This window comes from Lepisma saccharinum, chromosome 6 (assembly GCF_977018435.1).
Source record: "Lepisma saccharinum chromosome 6, izLepSacc3.1, whole genome shotgun sequence".
NCBI classification, from domain to species: domain Eukaryota; kingdom Metazoa; phylum Arthropoda; class Insecta; order Zygentoma; family Lepismatidae; genus Lepisma; species Lepisma saccharinum.
Window position 1 is genome coordinate 68099789 of NC_139234.1, and position 21815 is coordinate 68121603.

Genomic DNA, 21815 nt, shown 5'->3' on the forward strand with positions numbered 1-21815 from the left:
GAGTCAGAGCGATTCGAATTCGAAAAATAGTTCGTATGCCTGCCACTGTATTTTAAACGTTGTTGCATTTATTCCACACCTGTTTCTTTCTCATCCATTGCAAGTTCAAGAAGATCCACTCCCTCGACAATAATCTTTTTCCTAGTTTGACTGCCGCGTTCCAGGAATGTAGGAATCCACCAAAACACTGAAGTTTTCACGCCCATTTAGAAATGAATTGCAATAAAGCGTGGATGTTTTAAATTTATCAAGCAATGAAGCCTGTCTTCCTTCCACCAAAATTCTTTTACCTTACCATCCAGAGAAGATGCATAGTTGCCAAATTTAACCCTTTCCAAACGTTACAATGGGTTGATTGATTTGATTTATATTTATTCGCTTTTCTGCCACTTCTGGCCAATCGTGAATATGATAATGAATAGTGATGAAATTAAATGGGTGAAAGGACAATCACAACCACACAAGGGCAGCACACAACCCAAGCCCTACAGAGAATTACACTGGCTGTGAGTCCAGGCACCATAGCCTCGTTATTATACAAAATGCAGTTCAGAGTGTAAAGTTGAAGTCGTGATTCGAACGCTACTTCAAAGAACCTCGAAAAATCAGTTTCCTCTATAACAGGATTAAATAACCATCCGTCACGTCCACGTGGAGCACAATATACCCTCCCCGCAAACCTTTCCCACCAATAGCATCCGTCCACGTGGAGTAAATTAGATGTTGTCAAGTCAGTTTACTTAGAGATTTCTTAACGTGAGGTTGCGATTGCGTTATCTTTGCTAGGTTATGTTATTGTGTTGTGCTATTTTTTATACAGTGTGGAGACCTTGGGAGTGTAACGTCGCAGTGAATGAATGGATGTCTAAACACTGCAGGTAAAAGTGGCAACAGCGCTTTCAGGTGATATGCGTCTGGTCTGCTTCCTCTCGAGCTGTGTCAAAGATACCGAACTGGCGTTCGAATCAGGACTTCAACTTTACTACGTGTAACAGAGGTTAACATTTGGATGTTTACATGAAACTCATCCTTTACACCCTTATCGACGTCTCTGAAACTAGCGGAGTTGTAAATACAGTGTGCTACGACAGCAAGGGTCCCGTGTTCGAATCCCAGCCTCGGCATTGATGTTTTTTGCGAGTCTCCACTCCTCACGAATTTCATCACATTATCACTCATCCACATCGTCGCGATTAGTGAAAGGTGTCAGAAAAACAAAGTAAAATAACCCAAATCAATTCCAACTTGTTTGCGCTTCATATTCTATATGATCCAGACATAATAATAGTTGAGAAGATTCGGAGGCGGTCTTGATGGAAAGTTATGCTTTTCATCAAGTTTTGCAGCGGCTGACCGGAAAGAATATTATGCCTGAATTGTAAATCAATTGACAAGGAATTGGAACGCTACTCTGGGGACTTCATAAGAGAGATCACATGAATAATTAACCACCCCCGCGAGCAAAAGGGGCTCGATTTTGTCTCTGACATCTGTCTACCAGATTCCCTGAAAAATTGAAGAGGTCGAAAGAGGTAGGTATCTCTCCTGTTTCGTGGTAGGGATTCGTTTCCTCGTCTGTCAAGAAGATTCGTCTCCGGTCATGAACTGAGCGAGTGGCATTTTGAACGTGTAAGAGCTCGTGCCTCTCCCATTAAAGTTACTCGTGGAGTTTGAAGAACAGGGTGTGGCAAAAATATCCATGCCTTGGTAGAACGCAGCAAAAATGATCCTGACCGATGCATCGAGTTTTATGAACGGGTCACTTACGCTTGTATCTTCATCGATAATAGGTCATATGAATAATTCTGATATCAAAGAATCTAGGGATTAACATATACGAAGCTGAGAGATACAGACCTCACTTGGTCTGATCTCGCTGGCGGACCCTGTATTAATAACATCGTCGTCAAACAGGAAGCATGTTCCGCCTTGCAGACAGAGAACATCTGACTTCAGCATAAGTACTCGTAGGGTGGATATGAATGTACTTTCCAGATACTCTCTTTAGCCTGGTATTATTTGGACACGTGCGTTCGTCGATATAAGGCTATATTTGTTTGAAGGAATATAAATGCGGAAGTGAAAATGGTGTGTACAGTGGTGGAAAAAAGTTATTCTCCATAAGACTTTAATGGCAGTAAATAATGCCGGAAGGGTAGGCAACACACATTGTACGGATAGGTGATCGGGTGATTCTGTCTGTCTCAAAAGCAACTCATCTTACATGCAATAGCCAACACGCACAGGAAATGTAGGAAAGTCACGTGCCTTGTCAGGTGGAATGTTGTTCGTCAGAAAATAGCTTTTTCTCAAGCCAAGTCGCAGAACCGACAAGAGCTACACGTTATATGTCCGAAAATGATTCGCCTAAATACATTGAACGAAACGCTAAAATAATTCTTGCCTTAATTACCTCGTATATTGTATGTGCCGCGGTAGCTGAGACGTTACGGCGTTTTATTACCATGCGAGAGATGTGGGTTCGATCACCGACGGCGGAGAATCGGGATTTTGTCCATCTGTTCAAGCAACTCCGGTGCCCACCCAGCGTCGTATAAAGTTGGTACCTGAAGGAAACTCAGGGTCGTAAAGGCTGCCAGGGGCGTGGTGCTCATCACATCATCCCCACCTTTGGCCTGATCAAGAAAGCGTGGTACCTTAACTCTACACCCCCTATACGCTTTCATGACTTGGTGCAAAGCACAAGGTAGCACCACAGATAAAGATATATTTATCTGTGGTAGCACTTTGTTTTTAAATTTACTATACATCCCGATTTTGTCGGAACAGAACTTTCCAATCTCTACGTGGAGTTTCTTCCAAGTTCCGTAGGGATGTGAATAGGCTCCAATATTTCTTGACACAATTCATACATGTTATATTCGTTATAAGAACAACGGCCGATATCCTGTGTGTGAGTGTGTGTGTGTGTGGGTGGGGGTATAATTTAAACATGTGAGATGATTCATTCCCACTACTCCATACTACGATTCTTCGTATCAGAAATAAATCTCAATTCCACATACTGAAAATGTAGCACATTCTACATCTTGGCAAGCAAATATCTAGTAGCAAAGTAATGTGTGGAAAGATAAAAATTAACGCTTTGTAACTCACTTTGGAAAATTCGTAGTTTTTTTTCTTCTTAAATTTGAACTGACATTCATAATATTCATTAACAATCCCAATGTTGACTAAATAATAGCTTAGTCGTTCTGCTACTTTCCATTCATTATTAGCGTAGACACCGTAACTCTCTCTCTCTCTCTCTTAGCCTCCCCAGTGGTAGCGGCGTCACCTTGCAATCAAGGAGTCCTAGTTTCGATACCCGGTGGAGGCAAATTTTAGGCTGTAGGTGCAGTCCCGATTAGCCTTATTGTGCATAAAGTGGACTTAAAACACCAAATGTAAATAAAAATAGAAATAACCGTACAAAGCCAGAGAATCCAGGTTCGAAACCTGTTGAGGCTTAGATGTAGCATTGCATTCGTATAATTACCCATCATCTTCATCGTCGCGATTATCGCAAAATGTAAAACTGCGACGCAAAATAACCCAAACAGAAGCTTGGAATCAATCTGAATATTGGTTGCGTTGAATACGTATTAGAATTGTCTTAAAAATCACCTCCTGTAATATAAAACGATTTTTGATTAGAGACCATTTGTAATCTGATAAATACGTCTTCTGCGATGCATATCTGTAATGACTGTAATACATATCGTTGTTGCGAACAATAAGTAGTTTCACGTTCACCACACTCTTCGGTTGTTTAGAAATCGTAAGGAAGAAGGATCTATAAATATCCGCTTTCACATGTTAATGAAACTTTAACATAAGTTCAGTGTAGGTTACCAAAGAGATTTATGTATTGTCTTGATATATTTTAAACGTCACGAAATGTAATTCCAATAGAACACGATACTACTCCTTACGTTCCTGTACATGTTCACCATTAGTCTGGTGAAAAAAAGAGTAACGAACATTTCCTATTTCCTTGAGCAGAGATAAGGCGCACCAAGTCCTTCGATCAGTGACCTTCACTGGCAGAGTCACTCACAGCAGGTCTGCGCTCGTTCCAGTGTGCGTATAAAACAGGTATTTTTTTCGTTTGCTGATTGCATTGTTCCGATCCACACTTATATCAAGCTGACATTCTAATATTTTCGTAAAATATGTAGTAAACAAGTTGTATACATTATGGTCTTTCTCCAGAGTGTTATTGTCTGTTTTTTACACACGGGAGATTGGAGTGTTGTAAACATTTCTGAACCCAAAGGTCGAGCACGAAGAAAAAGTCGTGTAAGCATTGGAGGTAACAACAAGGAAATAAAAGTTGAAGGAAATTCTGGAATAAATGATACCAGAAATTGAGTATTCATCACACATAGAGCTATCAGTTCACTCTTCAGCGAAACGTAGGACATATTGTCTCAAAATGTTGGACACAACTCATTTGCAGTAAATATATTAGATTACTAGGACGTATTAGATGTGGTATTAGCATATAACGAGAATATGACACACTTTCAGCTCAAAATTAATGTTCTAGTGAACTGTTGAGTTCAAAATTCCACAACTGGTAATTAATAGCACTGCCGTATGTGATTTCAACTTGTATATGCAAGACGAAACGTTTTTCATCGAGACGGGGTCAGGAAGGGAACACAATCTATGAATTCGGAACGGAAAATGTTCATAATTTCGTAAACAAAGTCGGGAAGTTCTTGGTTATTGAAATGTAAAGGACTACTATACACTGGGAGAAACCAGAATTGTGTGACTAATTTCTTAACGGACTGTTTATGTAATTTCTGGAATGAAACTTGTTACTTCGAACACATTACCGACACATAGTATCTATAAAACTTCACAAAGTAAGCATTTTTATATATATATGCGGACTTTTCCGGATCTAGAAAATCGGGAAGTAATTTCTGATCTGGGATTGGATTTTTTTTTCCAAACATCTGGTAGCAATCGTACACAGTCTTTGTTTTAAGCATACTTCTCCGAGGAACCACGTTAGCTCAGACTTCCCTCAGATTTTCTGTTTCTCCGTCTACTTTGAAGTTACGCGATGCCCAAAATATAAGGCATTTGTGATTTCTTTCAAATTTCTTCTGGAGGCCAGACACAACTCTAAAATGTAGGACACGTCCAGAAATAAGAAAGATCCTTTTTATTTTCTTATTTAGCTTCGTTTTTCTGTCACCTTTTACTAATCGAGACGACAAGGATTAGTGATATTGATGAAGAGGCATTCATAAAGAACACTCATACCCATGGCGGGATTCGAACCGAGGACATCAGACATCGTAGCGCACTGTGCTAACCAGTCCGTCACTGTAGGAATACTTATAGCCCAAATCATTCCACAAGAATTTTTCCAATCTTTAACTACACACGAAACACAAAGAACAACCTAAATAAACAGGTGCCAGTTTACACTCTAACCGTCAAAAAACATATGCATGTGAAAATGCAATATAATATTTTTTTTTAGGTAGTTGTGATTTATTATTGTATATTAAAGAAATACATTAGTGATAAAATGACGGAAGTAGAGGAACAACTCCAATGAAACACTCATGCCTTATGGAGAATTTGCATTTCTTGCCGAACAAGGTTCCGAGTTCGAGTCCAGACCAAAATGGGTTCATTGTGTATGTTCATTCATGTGTTTAATGTAATCATAGATCGTCGTCATGAGTAATTAAAGTACAGAGGACGAAAATTGGGGAAGTCACTAATAAAAACAATAACAAAGCAAATTTGATCTTAATGGCTTTGTGTCACATATTCCATCACGGGGACTGGCACTTTACGTAGGTGTAGACACGCTTCGTACAATTTGATGATATCGCGATTACATAATAGATGTGCATGAATGTCACTTAACTGGATCCCACCACAAAATTTACATTTTATTACTAAATTCTAGATTAGCATAACATCACATAGTTTAACTATTCATAATGTGCGGCGCTTTGGTGCACTTGGTTGATTGTTTCGTCGGTGGGTTGTTATAATTAATGTTGCATTAATCAACATCAGGTTAATCGCGGCAGGGAAAGTGGAGGGAAAATGACAATGAAGCAAAATGAGGGTGGCCTAGGTTCTCAATTAAAGAAACTCTTTCTACAATCAACTGAGTCGCTGCGCAAAATCGCTCAAAATGTAATTTATTAATTTTGCTCATTTTATATTGCTTTTCTAGCACTTGCGTCAACTAAGGCGATGAGGATGATTAATGATGTTATGAAATGGATGATAGGACATGATGATTCCGGCTTACACACAATTCTAAGTTAGGGCTAATGAATATCGATTCGTCTTATGATTTGTCAAGTAGTTGTTTTTAACTCTAATCTTTTTCAAGGAATTCTAGAATGACAGTATGCATTGGGCGATAATGATTTGACGAAAACCCCCACTTCAGTGAACTTTTTTGACAATGACTCTAATATCAGTAAAGGGAACATTTCCTTACGAGTAGTTGTTGTTAAGAAACCAATTCCTGAAACTTTTTTTGGAGGTCTCACGGCACCCAGCTGTTGTTTGTTATGGCTGGGCCTGGGGGTGTGACTCACGCTGCTGTCAATACTTAATCGTTCCCGAGAAGCCAGGTTCACCAGGCAAACCTAAGCAACAATTTTGTTATTTGGGTTGCATAGGCTTTAAGATGTTACGATATCGTAGGTCACCTGGCTCACGAACTACTTTCTCTGACTGTACATTCAAGCCAAAAGGATTGGCCGTTTCAATGCACAATCTTGTGGTACTCTAGTTATATACACCGTCACGTCAGTCTTTACTATAACAAGGAAAAAGGGGGAACTTACAAAGAGTACGTACACGGCGTGAAAATGGAAAGTACGTTTAGCCTTTTGAGAAGAATGCGTGTCGAATATTTGACAAGTTTCCAGCATTACGTGCAAGTTTCGTCGTGAATTACATTGGGTGCAGAAGATTGCCATAAACTATCAGATGCGGCTTTGCCATGTCTTTTCTATGAAGCGAGTTACCATCGAAGGAAGCAGGAAGTCTGAGGGGTTCTTCCAAGGCTTTTTCTTCGTCATTTTCCAGCAGCTGAGATTCCCTGTATAATGGAGGAATACCGAAATTGACAGTTGTTTCGTCATTTTACTTTATTTGATTCATTTTCCTTTTCTTCTTGTGCCACTTTTGGCTAATTTGCGAAGATTGGGATAAGTGATGATATGATGAAATTGATGAATAAACATCACAAACGTCCATACCCAAGCCAGGATTCAAACCCGGGACCTCTGGCGTCGCAGCGTGATGTGCTAACCACTACGCCATGGGGCCGGCTACAGTTGTTTTGTCTCGCAGGACAGAATCGCTCTTGAGTAGATGTGACAACGTTGCAACGGCCATCAAACTCTAACAGGTAGGCTATGTGATAAGTGCACGAGTTGTAGCGGAAATCTTGCACAGCGGAAGGTGTGTCATTTCTCATTGCTGTAATATTGATAAAACGGAGCAATTGCAGGAAGATGAGTTGGTTTGAGTTGGTGTTTTAAGTCCCCTTTATGCACAGTAAGGCTAATCGGGACTGGACCTACAGTTTAAAGTGGGATCCGAACCACTTGTGCCTCCACCGGGTATCGAATCCGGGACCCCTTGATTACAAGGCAATGACGCTACCACTGCGCCATGGGGGAGGCCCTGCAGGAAGATGAAAACGATAAAGAATTCGAACAGGCGTTATTAGTGACGACTACATTGTGTTGTGGTGGTCCACAACGGGAGATTAATACAGACGTAAATAATTACATATTTTGTCAGAAGCAAATACTTTCCGTAAAATAAAAGGAGTACTTAATTCTCATTCTCTCCCCTCCCCTTTTTTCCATTTTTGAAACAATTGAGCTTTTCATCACGAGTTAGGTAATAATTAAAGAAAAGACGTGTGGAATATTAATGTTAAAGAAAATGGCTATTTTTGTATGGAACATTGGAATATCGGTACGTCTGTCTTTTGTAGATCGAAATACTATGATTGATAACTGAATTGTCAGTAGTGAAATATTTGTCAAGTAAATTTAATGTGTGTAAATATACATATGTTTGGACAAGACAATATTTGTAACCTTTTTAGTAAACTTGAGTAAATGAAGAGTCAATGTTAATCCATTGTCACTTGTTATTAAATGCATATTTTATACTGATCTTAAGTATATTTCGTCAAGAAATCACATGCGCGAATTTGCATTGACAATTGTTTTGGTGAAATTGTTATTTAATTTATGAAAGGATAAACTGTTACTTGGACTTGAATTTTCAACAATATTTTTCTATATTTTTATTTAACCAAAGAACCAAAGGATACTATTACCGTGAATAGTGTGGTTAATATTGGAGTTTTTACTCTGGTGTATTGATATTAGTGTATGTACTTAGTTATTATTCTTACAGGTATTGAGTGCAAATTTGAATAACGTTTGTGCCAAATTTTCCCTAGTTTAATTCTGAAAGGATTTTGGAAGATGCATTTTTCCTGAACACGATATTTGCGTAGTTCTTTGCATATTTTCCAGGGAGGTTCCTGGCGGACCTTGAAGTGTGCCGTAACCTCGGCACATTAACTTGACACCCTAAAATTTTTGTGCGTTATGCGATTGCTATTTTGAATATCCACGGTAACCTCGGGTCCCATCAAGCACGCCCAAGCTGAACGTTACATTAGGTATGATCATCTGACAGAATATTTTAATTAATTAGGCTGGATTAGAACGAACGAAAGACTATAACACCATTAAGCCTTGTTTCCATGATATGAAAAACTAAATATGCTGACCAAGGCAGTAATTTATTTGATTAAAAACATAAACTAAACGTAACGTTTCAACCTTCTAGTAAGGTCTTCTTCAGACTCTGTATCAAGTACAAATGAAGAAGACCTTGCTAGAAGGTTTAAACGTTACGTTTAGTTTATGTTTTTAATAAAATAAATTATTGCCTTGATCAGAATATTTAGTTTTTCATAGAACGAAAGACGTACGTGCAAATGACTACTGTTACTATAGTATAAGATAATTCAAGCAGGAAATCCTTTGTACCTCACCCAGAGATTGCTTCCATTAGGAAACCCCGAATTTCCATACAAAAGGTCTCAAAGTCAGAATCTATTAACAAAAAAACTCACAAAACAGAATTTTTGCCAACTCTTTTGTAGCGTATCAGTTGTTCGAGACTGGTATACACTTTTACAATAAATTAACAAATAGAATTAGATTCAATCTTGAAATAAAGATTAAGTAGAAGTTTTTTTTGGAATGATGCTATATATTTTTATTCGTAGTTTCGTTTTATTGCCGAATAATTAATACATGTTTAACAAAAAGAAACTTGTCATAGCCTGCTATGTATATGTCACATATGACATATAGTATATATATATATCCGATGTTTTGCTTGTGTGTGTGAATTGCTATTTTTTAATTGTCCTTTGTATGATGTGAAAGGTATATTACATGTATGCTCATTCTTTTCTATGTGCAGGTTGGCTAGTCGCCAGGAATTCCTTGAATTCTGGGAATTATGCGTGGTTTTTTGTCTCCGAGAGTGAATTTTTCTCCGTAGACGTGAAAAATTGCCACTTTTTGTTTTCAATTTGCAACCCCTTTGAATTTATATGTATTTATAAATACCCTGAGGCAAGTTTTTCGCAGTTTAGCTTTTATTCTTATCAAGGAATGAACAGAAAGTTGCGTGCAAAATAAACAGAATTCTAAATCCGTTTACATTGTTAGTTACCTTAGTACAGGGTGGTCACAAAGTGAGCGTACCCTCTTTTTTCCCCGATACTACAGTGGTTGTTGTTGTTATAGCGATGTGATCACGTATCTGATAGTTCACTTGTCCAGGACATCGGTATGGATGCCATCATGATCGTTTTACAACTGAATTCTGCGCCATGTCCTGGCAAACGTCTTGCGGAGATATTCCTAACTTCATTAACGTGACAAGAACGGTACGGCTTGCACTTTAAAATCAAGTTTTATGTGTTTCATCATGGTCGAACGATTGCAAATCCACAACAATTAAACATACTTTCCGACGAAAAACCAGGGGTACGCCCACTTTGTGGCCACCCTGTAGAAGAATCTATCTGACAGATATATATCTTGAAGTTGAAATACATATACAATTAACATTTTTTAGTAGATTAGTACTGTATATCCCGTAACATTTACGTATGACTTGTGTTCGTAGGTGCATTTCGAGTCTGAGTATATGAAATAGCAAATGTAAACTCTACACCTAAAATTAAATATTTTTAATATATATACCGTTCAATTTGAATGGAATTGGAATTTTATTTTTGGATACGTTGGAATCACACAGACCCTTTATAATATTAATATGTTTGTGTGTGGGTGGTGAGAGGCGGTAGTACGGAAGATTGAAAAAGAGAAAACATCTGTTTGTACCTTGAATTTTTTAAAAGTTCGTCTTGAAAACCAGGAATTATACTTGAGAGTTTTATCATGGTACTGGAGTGGCCACCCTGATGTTGTGAATCATATTATGAATATAAATTATATTATGCATTTTTGTATTATAATAAGGTTGAGTGCAAGACAAGGCATGCACCTTAATCTCCACTATATAAACTAAGTGCTATATAAATAAATATTTCATACTTCTTATTGGTACATTTTATAAGCTCGCGTTGTAATGTGCAATAAGTAGCTACTTCGTGTAAATTTCCAAATGACAGAACCTTGTACCTAGAATAGCTCCTTTTAGTTCGACAGACCTAAGGGAACATAATTTTAATCATTTAGGAAATAGCAAAGTGTGAAAGAAAGCTCTTTATACATTGTAAAAGCAAAATATACTAGAAATGACCGAAAACGTATAACATATGCTTATTAATTAGAAAATGGTCACATATGCATACATGTGCCCTAAAGAAGCACCTTAATTTAATTTGCTTTTTATGACTATATATCACCAACAAATGAAAGTGGAACACGAAACTCCTAGTTCTAATAATTACACAGTTAAGAATTTTCCTTTAGAGTACAGATTTTTTTTTGTTCTTTCAGAGCCACTTCATAATTGGGATGAGGATACGTCAAATATAGAGAATGATAAGGAGGCCAAGGCGTGGAGAATTTCTGTTAAGTTCTGCTGCAATGTTATTTTAACTTGGATGTTACATGTTAGCGTGGGGGGTTCTGTTATCAAGTGATAAGAATTTACTAAAATTTTGTTGTTTGGGGCCTCACTTAAGCATCTTTGTGATTCCGTACCTTTGTAAAAGATAAGGAGGTGTTTTTAACTTACGTTCCCCAGGAAAGATTAATATTAATTCTAGATTTACCGCCAGAAGCATAGTTCAACAACATCATTCGATTTCGTGCAAACATAGTGTTAATAACCCTCTTCGAGCTCGCAGAATGGATATGAACTAATATGTCACGATTTCGATATTCGTTGCTGATCGTCGCGATTAACCAGGGTGACATAAGCGGACGTAAAGGAAGCAATCAAAATATACGTGTCTCATCTATAGATTTGCACAATAAGCATCAGGAATGTTCACATTGTCAAGGCATATATATTTTTAAAAAAGAGTGGAAGAAATTATCACAACATATATGAATTAACTGTGCAGTAACTTGTTTAATAATAATAGTAATAATAATAATTCCTATATATAATGTAGATTGTCAACATTACATATTTACATATTTGACTTTGAATATTTTGCTGCGATAGACAGACAAGCGGACCGAACAAAATAATTTATGTCGAGTGAAATTAGTATTTGCCATTTTTCAACCTCAGAAAAAATTATATATTCACATTTGTTAGTTTTCGAGATATCGCCAATCAATTTAGATCGATTGTTGTCCAATAACTAAAAAATAAAAGTAGAAATAAGTTTGAAGCTTTCAAAATTCCGTAGGAAGGTCAAGAGTCTGTCTGCCTGTCAACACGCTCAGCCACGATATATCTTACTGTAACACATATGGTTATGATTCGTATCTTATTGTTAATATTCCCTTCCTTCAAAAGTTTTCAGCTATTGCAGCCACTATTAAGGCTGTCACGCTCCCACGTGATGTAATAATATTACAGTGTCAGTCAAGACCACCATCATATTACTTCAAAATGTGAAAATAATATTTTTGAACTTACACTATTGATGGGATTGTGTCGAGAATTTTATGGAAGATGGTACGCATGAAGACAACCCTATGAATTTTTTTTCCAAAAAAAAAAAAAATAAATATATGCACAAGGAGTGATTTTATGACGGATTATATATATTTTAAAAAAGTATGTTTGTTTTACATCGCAGCAAAGATTTTGTCCTCATTTTCTGACAGACTGTCTGACAGACGAACCCAAGTGTAATTTTTCATTAGTACATGGACTCTTCATCCAAAAAAGGGTAAATGTTCCAAAATATTTGCTGCAATGTAAAAAAAACATACTTTTTCAAAAAAATAGATAATCCGTCATAAAATCACTCCGTTTTCATAATTTTTCTTTTTGTTTTTAGAAAAAAAAATCATAGGGTTATCTTCATGCGTACCATCTTCCATAACATTCTCGACACAATCCCATCAATAGTGTAAGTTCAAAAAATCCTTTTCACATTTCGAAGTAATATGATGGTGGTCTTAAAATATTTGACTGACACTGTATTACGTCAAATTTGTTTTGACGCAATTCTGCTATTCAGTCGAATGGTTATTGACTAATCTGAAAGTTTCCGGTTGCTAGGAGAATTTAGTTGTTTATTGGAAGGTTGATGCAACCTTATTTAAATGTATGATTTCGATAGTGTAATTGAAGAAGAGTTTCAAGATTATTATTATTTCATAATCCTTGTTTTCTTTGTGAGTATAGATTCTGAGGAACCAAACCAGTGGAAATTGTTTTGGGTGCTGACTGACAGGTGGGCTTCCTCGGTGGCGTAGTGGTAAAGTCGCCGCCTTGTAATCAAGCGGACCCGGGTTCAATGCCCAATGCAGGCCCAAAGTGGTTCAGATCCCACTTTTAACTGTAGGTCCAGTCCCGATTAGCCTTTCTGTGCATAAAGTAAACTTAAAACAACTCAACTCAGCTGGCTGACAGGTAGTGTGGATGCTTGCGATGATTCATCAAAATACTCAACGTTTATCCTACGTCTGATCAACTGATCAACTGATAAACGATCAGAAGCAGGTTAAATCAACATATGAATAATGAAAAATACTGTGAGTTGCCAGAATTTATTTTTTCTTATTATCAACTTTCTCGACTTCAATTACTTTATCATCTAATTCACTGCTAATATTGTTCCATTGTATATTATTTTATTCCTATTGTATTTTATTGTATTTTCTTGTTTAATTTCTTTGTAATCTTGAATTTTATTTTAATTTAAATTTAAATATGTTCTATTGTTCTCCTTTATGGGATTTTATTCCATTTTTATTTTATTGTACTTTCTTGTTCAATTTGTTAATAATCTTGAATTTCATTTTAATTTTTATTTCAATCTGTTCTGTTGTATGGGATTTTATTCCATTTGTATAATAGTTTATTGTACTTCCTTGTTTAATTTCTTTGTAATCTTGAATTTTATTTTAATTTTTATTTTTGATATGTTCTATTCTATGGGATTTTTTTCCATTTGTATTTCATTGTACTTTCTTGTTCAATTTCTTTGTAATCTTTATTTTTTATTTTACTTTAATGTATACTTTTTGGGGTTAGGTGGTAGACCAGCAACAGCTGAACCTCGCCCAGCAATAAAGTCAATTCAATTCAATTCAATTCAACTCAATGTGGCCTCAGGGCAAGCTTCAAGCGTCCCGTTGTTCTCCGCGAAGGAGTATTGCTAAAATGTTGTTTACTGTGATAAATACCGGGCAACGTAACAGGGTTATTGGAAATATCATTACTGAAAGGCTTAATCAAAGATTTTTTTTATCGAAACAAATAATTCTTTCCAGTGTGAACTGACGGTCCATCTGAGTTGGGTCTAACGTAGATCTCTCCGACGAAATTCAGCAAGAGAAGGATGAGATACATTTCTCCTCCAAGGCTCAGAAATTCGTGGAAATCCAGGCCTTCCCTCTTCCTTTTGTGAAAAATCGTGCGAATCGTACATATGATACTCCTTATATAAATATCCTCCATCTTTCCGGAAGCTTTCGTGACAGGGGAAACTCTGTGCTTGGAAGCAGATATAACCCCTTTCGCACCCTTCCAAAAACCCTTCTACAGTTCGATTTGCCAAACCGCCGAGAAAAAGTATCCTAGAAGTAGGACCAAGATCCTATTTGAAGTACGGATCGTATTGAAATAAAATTTTGGCGTGCATTACAATGAATTGTGATCTTGCAATTATAGCAACAGTGGAAATATGCGCTGTGGGGAATAATCTCTACTGTAATGTGTTCTGTTCCTGTAATGATAATGTATACTAATGCTGATGTCTGACTATTTTTTGATAAACACATGCAGCTCGCTTCTCTTCACTGTATCTGATACACATGACTCAATTAGTTTATTTCACGTCATATTTCTGCAATTTATGGCTCATCGCGACGGCTAGGATGAGTGATGATATGATGAAATAGACGAAGGAACAATGTGTCATGTCTGCAATGGAATTTAAATGCTCGGCGTATTCTTATTGAATGTGACGATTTTGCTTTTGCCAGGTAGATTTTTAATCTTCCGAACTGTTTATCATCCCTGCTGGGAGATGAGGACAGTGTTTTAATAGGTGTTATCTTCTTGAGAAGAGCCGGTCTCTTTCTCTGTCTTTGAGGAAGTTTTTAGTGTATTCTTACGTTTTTAATGTGTTGTGTTTGTCTTGTGCAGGTCCCTATACAACCTTGCACTTTTAACTTTTCTCAAGGGGCTTTTTACACCCCGTTAGATAAAAATTTTAGATAATTGTCTATTTTTTCTAGTACATTGAAGGCTGCAAATGGCTATATGTGCCGAAGAACTCAACAATTTAACTTCATTCACTTATTACTCACAAAGAACACCCAGGCCAGGATTCGAACCCTTGACGTCGTAGCGCGCTGGAACACTCCGCGACAGAGATAACCTGATGCACATGATCTGAATTTTTCATACATTCCACAGTACCGTACACTGCCCCCTTCCATTTGTATATTTCGAATGTTCCTGCCGGTCCCGCATTCTCGAGAAAAAAATATTGCCATGACTTACGCTCCAAACCTCGTATTTTCTCAAATTAAGGAAGAAATTGTGTGTGTTGTATAGAAAATATGAATTTGTTCTTCAAGTAGATATCCATGCTGTCTTGAATCCTTATTCAGTACTTATTCTATACTCACCATTGACCTGATCCTGTGAAGAGCTGGTTAAATGAGAACCGGCAACCAAGCGAAAAAAAATGTATTGAAGGACACTGTTATAAAGTACTCTTTTTCAAGACTTGATTCATGAAAATACTCTTGCTTTCCCCTACTTTTCCCCCGTTATTTTCGTCTTGATACATGAGCGGAAGAAGGGGGAAGGGGGACGAATGCCCCAAAGATTATTTGAATGAACGAAATCAAGATTCAATTTGGCGAAAGAGAATATCGATTTTTAGCCAATCGATTACCTTCGAGGTATATAGCTTAAGTGAGCCTTTTGAAGGTAAATTGTTACAAGGTAGGGGGCGTGTGTCGAGAGGAGATGAAATCTGATTTTCTGAAAATAGGATTTTGCGGGAAGGGGAGAGGTACGTACGCGGACATGTAGAGAAGTGATTTTTAAAAAGATTTTTTCCCTTATTTTGTCCAGGCTATTGGGCTCGTACTTCGGAGAAAATCAGAGCATACATTATACTCCTGGGAAAGCTTGACGGGAGACTTTTTAATAACACCAGTTTGTGCACAAATATGACATGTATTTTGACCTCCAGTATAAATTATGATGCGAAGTGGTAACGCTGTAGTTTTGTAATTATAGGTTCCCGACTTCGATACCTTTGGAGGCATTTTGAGGTATTTATGGGTTTTTGGTTCATACTGTATAATTTTGTGTGTTATTTGCGTTGATAATAAGATAGTATGAATTCATAGTTAAGTCGTGCCAGCTGCCACGATTTTGGTTTTAATTGAAGTATAACTAAATTGTAATTATTTTATCATGTATTAATAGGGCATAATCGTAACTGTAGTATGTTCTTCTATATTTTTTAATTATACGAATGATATATTAATTATATAAAAATCACCTCGTATGAAGGTGTTGGTTTAAACTAACACACATAACAATCTAACGGATTATAAATTGGGCTTTAGTAGTACTAATTATGAGCTTTACTCAAAGAATATGGCGGTGTTATATTCTGAGGATCCCATCCCATATACAATATGCTCACACACAACACACACATATACAAACACACAATCTCTATCTCTCTCTCTCTCCCCCCTTGCAGTGTTGTTTATCATTGTTTTATTCGGGAAGTAATAAGGAAAGACAAGAAACAGAACTTACGATTGGCAATATAAGGCTTCGTATGAAGTGAATAGACGCAGTGAGTTTGATTGATTGAGTTGGTGTTTTAAGTCCACTTTATGCACAGTAAGGCTAATCGGGACTGGACCTACAGCTTAAAGTGGGATCCGAACCACTATGCGCCTCCAGCAGTGAGTTTGAATGGGCCAGGATGCGGTGATAGCTCGAGGGGAGAGTACGGTTGGTGAATATCGTAAAATTATATGTTTCCACGAAGTTCATAAAGTAAAGATTATGATGTAATAAAATTCCAGAATTTGTTTTGGCCCGCACGGGCAAATTGAACTGCAAGGATAACTCAATAACAATGCGTTAATTACTAAGTGTGGCATCACCGCAATATGGTTTAGCGTTCATCATGTTGTAGAATAAAAGGACAAAGAACGTAATTTTTTGTGCCCCTACTGTATGTACGTGTGTGTAAGTTTCTTTTTATGTCCATTTTATGCAAAGAAAGGTTACTCCGGTGTAGACCTACAGTTTAAAGTGGTATCCGAATCACCATGCGGCTCCACCGGGTATCGATTCCGATACCCGTTGAATACAAGAGGACGACGTATTCTTTGTACAGTCATCAGCAAATTGTGTTTAGCTCTCACTCCTTACGAATATGCAACAGGAAATACTCAGTGAATCGACACATTACACAACGTTCCAGGTGCATGTTGATAACGAAAGGGAAGTATGCATTGTACAGAGTAGATAAAAGCATCAAAGGCAAGGGACGTGTAGCAATGCAAATATCTTTCAACGTTACTATGTGAAGACGATGTCGTTGACATGTGCTTGTCATCATACAGTTGTGAATCCAGTTTGATGTCTATTTCAGTCATTAGTAGGGCGATAAGTAGAAAATTAAGTGCACCAGGAAGTAGACCGATATCAAGATATGTGGAGAAAACACGCGTACTACTCTGCGTCTTCATGGTGATGCGATAAGCTTCAAGAAAGCTTTGGCTCATTCAGGAAAACGAGCATGGAGCTAGGATTATGCTCTTTGTAAGTGTTTTGGGAATGCATGTTGGACTCTGACACAGAAATGCTGAAGGAATACACAAAAATAAACGCCCACGCACAAATGCCAAAACTCGAGTCTGGGACCTTCAATGTGAGGCATGTTTCAGAGAGATGAAACATGCGTGTGTGTTTTCGTTTGATGCACAGTGTTTCGTAAGTTGTTTTAAACAGACAAAGCAAATAAACCAGACAGGTGAAAGTGAGTAGAGAATCGTAGCTTCGGGACCTTCTCGATAAGATATCCTTCGCTTTGCTACTAGGGAACATCTATATCCTCTTTTGATAGAGGACCTATTAAAATACTCGGTGGCGAAGTGGTTATCACTTTGCGCTACGATGCCAGGGGTCCCGGGTTCGAATTCTGGTCTGGGAATGGATGTTGTGAGTATCCATTCATCAATTTCATCATATCATCACTCATTCCCATCTTCGCAAATTAGCCAAAAATGGCACAAGAAGCGGAGTAAGATAAAGCAAATCAATCAATCAATCAACCTATTAGAAGAATGAAAGAACAATTTAAAATATCAAATTTGATGCGTGTCCTTTCGTCAAAATGCCTGCAAATCATTATCACACACTTGTTCACTGATAGAAGAGAAGACAAATCTTTGACGTTCGTCGGGGTTGAACCTAGGTCTCGCTGATGAAAGTTCTGCACGCAATCCAACACTCGAGAAATAACACTACATTCTCTATTTTACCCAGACAGTCTGTTTCCTTCCTCAACACCTGAATAACAAAATGCATCCTCATTTCTCTCATAATTGTTTCATTGTCTAGTATCAGAGACAATGTATGTCAAAAATAGATGTATTCGTACTGTGAAAAATCCCATGTTTAACATATCGTGAAGTTAAAACTTAGCTTTGTGTTTGTTTTCATGTGCATGTGTGTGAGAAGTGTGATGTGCGCGTGTGTTTGGATGTTGTTATAAGTATCATTTTCTTTCAATGCATTAATATAGTTGTAAAATATAGAATTTGCATAATGCAATCTGTAAAAATTATAAAGCAAGTTCGTCAAGTTCATTCCCAAACAATCCTCATCTCGTATATATCTTTGGCATCACTGCTCAATTTACTGAGATGTATACCCGTGATTGCTATACAAGCCGCAGAATTGCAACGTTGGTTGGGTTGTCTACACACAAGGCGCTTGGTGGTCAGACATCGAGGGCTTGTTTCAGTGCTTTTTCAATAGGGTTGTTACAACCCGGAGTGTCCGTGACTGTACGTGGCTATATACTCACGCAGAGGAGAACGAGAGACTGACATGTTCTCCCTTTTTAGGATAATTTGTGTTTGCGTTATATGTTTTTGATGACGTCAAAATTCATCGACCTTTCTTGAAATTCAGCTTACATTCCAGATGGCTCCACGTTCAATCTTTTTAATGATGTCATCGCATACGCAAATATTGTATAGGAAACATAGGAACTGTTTCATTCAATTACTTCTATGTTGAAATCTTATTGAGCTTCATGGTACCATTGAATCTTGTTATGGTCATTAGATAATTGAGTTGAGTTGTTGTTGTTTAAGTCTTCTTTAGACAACCTACCTATTGATAGGCTAATCGGGACTGGACCTACAGTTTAAAGTGGGATCGGAACCACTGTACTTTGTGACTCAACCGGGTATCGAAACCGGGCATTAGATAATTATATCCGATGTGCTATTTCGTCCTCGCCTGGTATTCAAGGGGTCTAGGGGTCCGATACCCGGTGGAAGCACATGGCACAGTAGTTCGGATCTGTAGGTCAAGTCCCTATTAGAATTTATGTGCATAAAGTGGACTTAAAACAACAATTCAAGCAACCGATGTGCTATTTATTTAACAAAATTCCAAATGCCATTCAATGTAACCTGTAACAAAGAAACACACACATACAGAAACAAGAACTAGAGTTAATTGAGGACTACAAATGGTAAACGTTTTAAGTGCCAAAAGCGAAAGTGTTGGGAAATCGCATCGTTCCGCACATCAGCCCGTAAGAACGTGCACACTAGTGACCTCTTTACACGCCCTTTGAACTACTTAGAGGGCTACCAGCTACATTTCACGTTTACCACATTATAAAACATGGCACATTTCACAGTTTAACGTGGAAAAGGTGTTTGAATTATTGTGGCACTTACAGCGTTTACCAATTTTAGTCTTCAATTGAATATTTTACGTGGTCAAGGGGTAATCCGGACTTCGAGTATGCGAAAAGATGAGTACCTTGAGAGTGCGAGAAGGACTCGAAAGTCCCTCCAACCAGCACTAGCTTCTTAAGTTAATATTGCCTACTTTGAAGAGGAATTTGTGATCAATACAGGTATGCACCTGTGCTGAGGAGTTTTCATGAGTACGGACGTAGGCAGATGTTTTCCAGATGAAACTCTCTGGTGAACAAAGGCTAAGAAGTTAGGTAAGGATTATCCAGTGAGGTTCGAGAGACACGCCATGTGCGAAATCGGAGAACAGTATTCACATTTGGGAGAAATGAGAGATTTGAAAACACTACCGAAAGATTTATTAATTTCTGAAAATCAATGGAGCAAACATAGCATACGCATGGATCGTTAAGTAACTGTGGAACTATGATACTCCCGTCTAGTTTGCTACACTTTTTGACACTAGGTGTAGTGCGGGTGTCAGGCTGGTGCAAGGAAATTTCGTTCAAACAAGTAGACGCTCTATGTAATAATAGCGGTGTAGATTCAACAAATGCCTGTCTGCTGCTTTAAACGTACATTTCATAGGCTAGCACGCACCATGTAACAACGTAGTGCAAACGTTGCAGACAACAAATACTCTATGTGACACCAAATCGACGAAGTAGACGGCTCAGTGTTGCACTTTGGAACCCACTAGACGAGAGAGTGCAAGGAGAGTTAAAAATTACAACGAGTAGACGGGGCTAATACGTTCAGAGACGGTCGTTCCCAACAGGTAGACCAGTGTGGGCTATGGCAGCCCATGAAATAGTTGTGGCCCACTTTCAAGCCCATACAAATAGCGTTTACGACACTATTTTAGAATTATTTATAGTACAAGAATCTCATACAGCGATAAAATAAGAGAAGGAGAATGAAATGGAATTAATGAGAGATGTACAGAGAGAAAATGATGCAAAGAGAGAGTGAAACAGAGAAAGAGAGAGCGTAAACAAGAGGAAAACAGAAATGTAGAAAAAAATGAGAAACTGCGAAAAGAAGAGATAGAGAACTTTGGTTGGTTGGTTATTCTTGCATGAGTAAATGTTATTGTGCACTTTATTAAAAAAAATGATTCTGAATTTATTGAACAAGATGGACCACCCCAGTGAATTCCTCAGTGGTTCGTGGGCCACCAATTGGAAACCACTCGTGTAGTCCATGCCAGTTGAGTCGCATGGTAAAGTTGTGGAAATGAGCGGTGGTTGCTTGCAGAAAAGGCAAAGTTAGCCAGAGAAGCACGAACTTTTCCTCCGTCCTGTACTTAGAAGTGACCTGTTGGTTGTTATCGATCTATTAGTGGAGGTCGTCCGCGGATCGCCTACCTGTTCGCTGTCCCCAAGCACTCTCGCGGTCCAAGCTCTTGTGCGGGCGAAGAACAAGCTCAGACTTTTGTGACGAAAGGAAGGCACAAGTAGAAACATGAACGGGGGGAATGTTCGTAAGCAAGTGAGCTACTATACATTTATTTGCGACCAAGAAGAAGGCAAGTCACTTTCAGGAAAGACTTTTCTCCTCTTCCGTTGAATATTGTGGCGTTTCTTGTACCTCTGTACAGGCATAAGTAAATGTGGTCTGAAAATCAGATGTGACCATTACTCAAAGTAAATCTACAACTGAATCACAACTGTTCATTAATTTTCATAAGTATACGCAGAGTCGTTGTGGTCCAGTCGTTCCACCGGTCATGGCAGAGCGCCGGGGGGCCCGGGTTCAAATCCTGGGTAAGACGTGGATGTTTGTGTTTGTCTGTCCTGAAAGAAAAAAAAGAGAATTTAGTCAAATTCATACGAAAATAAGTACGAGAATTACACGGGAAAACTACCGCTTAGGCATATTCATTTTTAAAAAGTCGGTAGTGAATTTGACTGTCACTCAGGAGTCGCGGTTTCGATTCCTGGGATTTATGCATTCAAAGTTTGTTTAAAAAATAAACAAACGCGTTATAAATAAACAAATACGTTATTTTACGTCACTTTTCGGCTTCTGTAGGATAATCGTGATGATAAGGATGAATGTTGATCAGAATACATTGTTGTTTTCTTAATCTCATAATTCCATAAG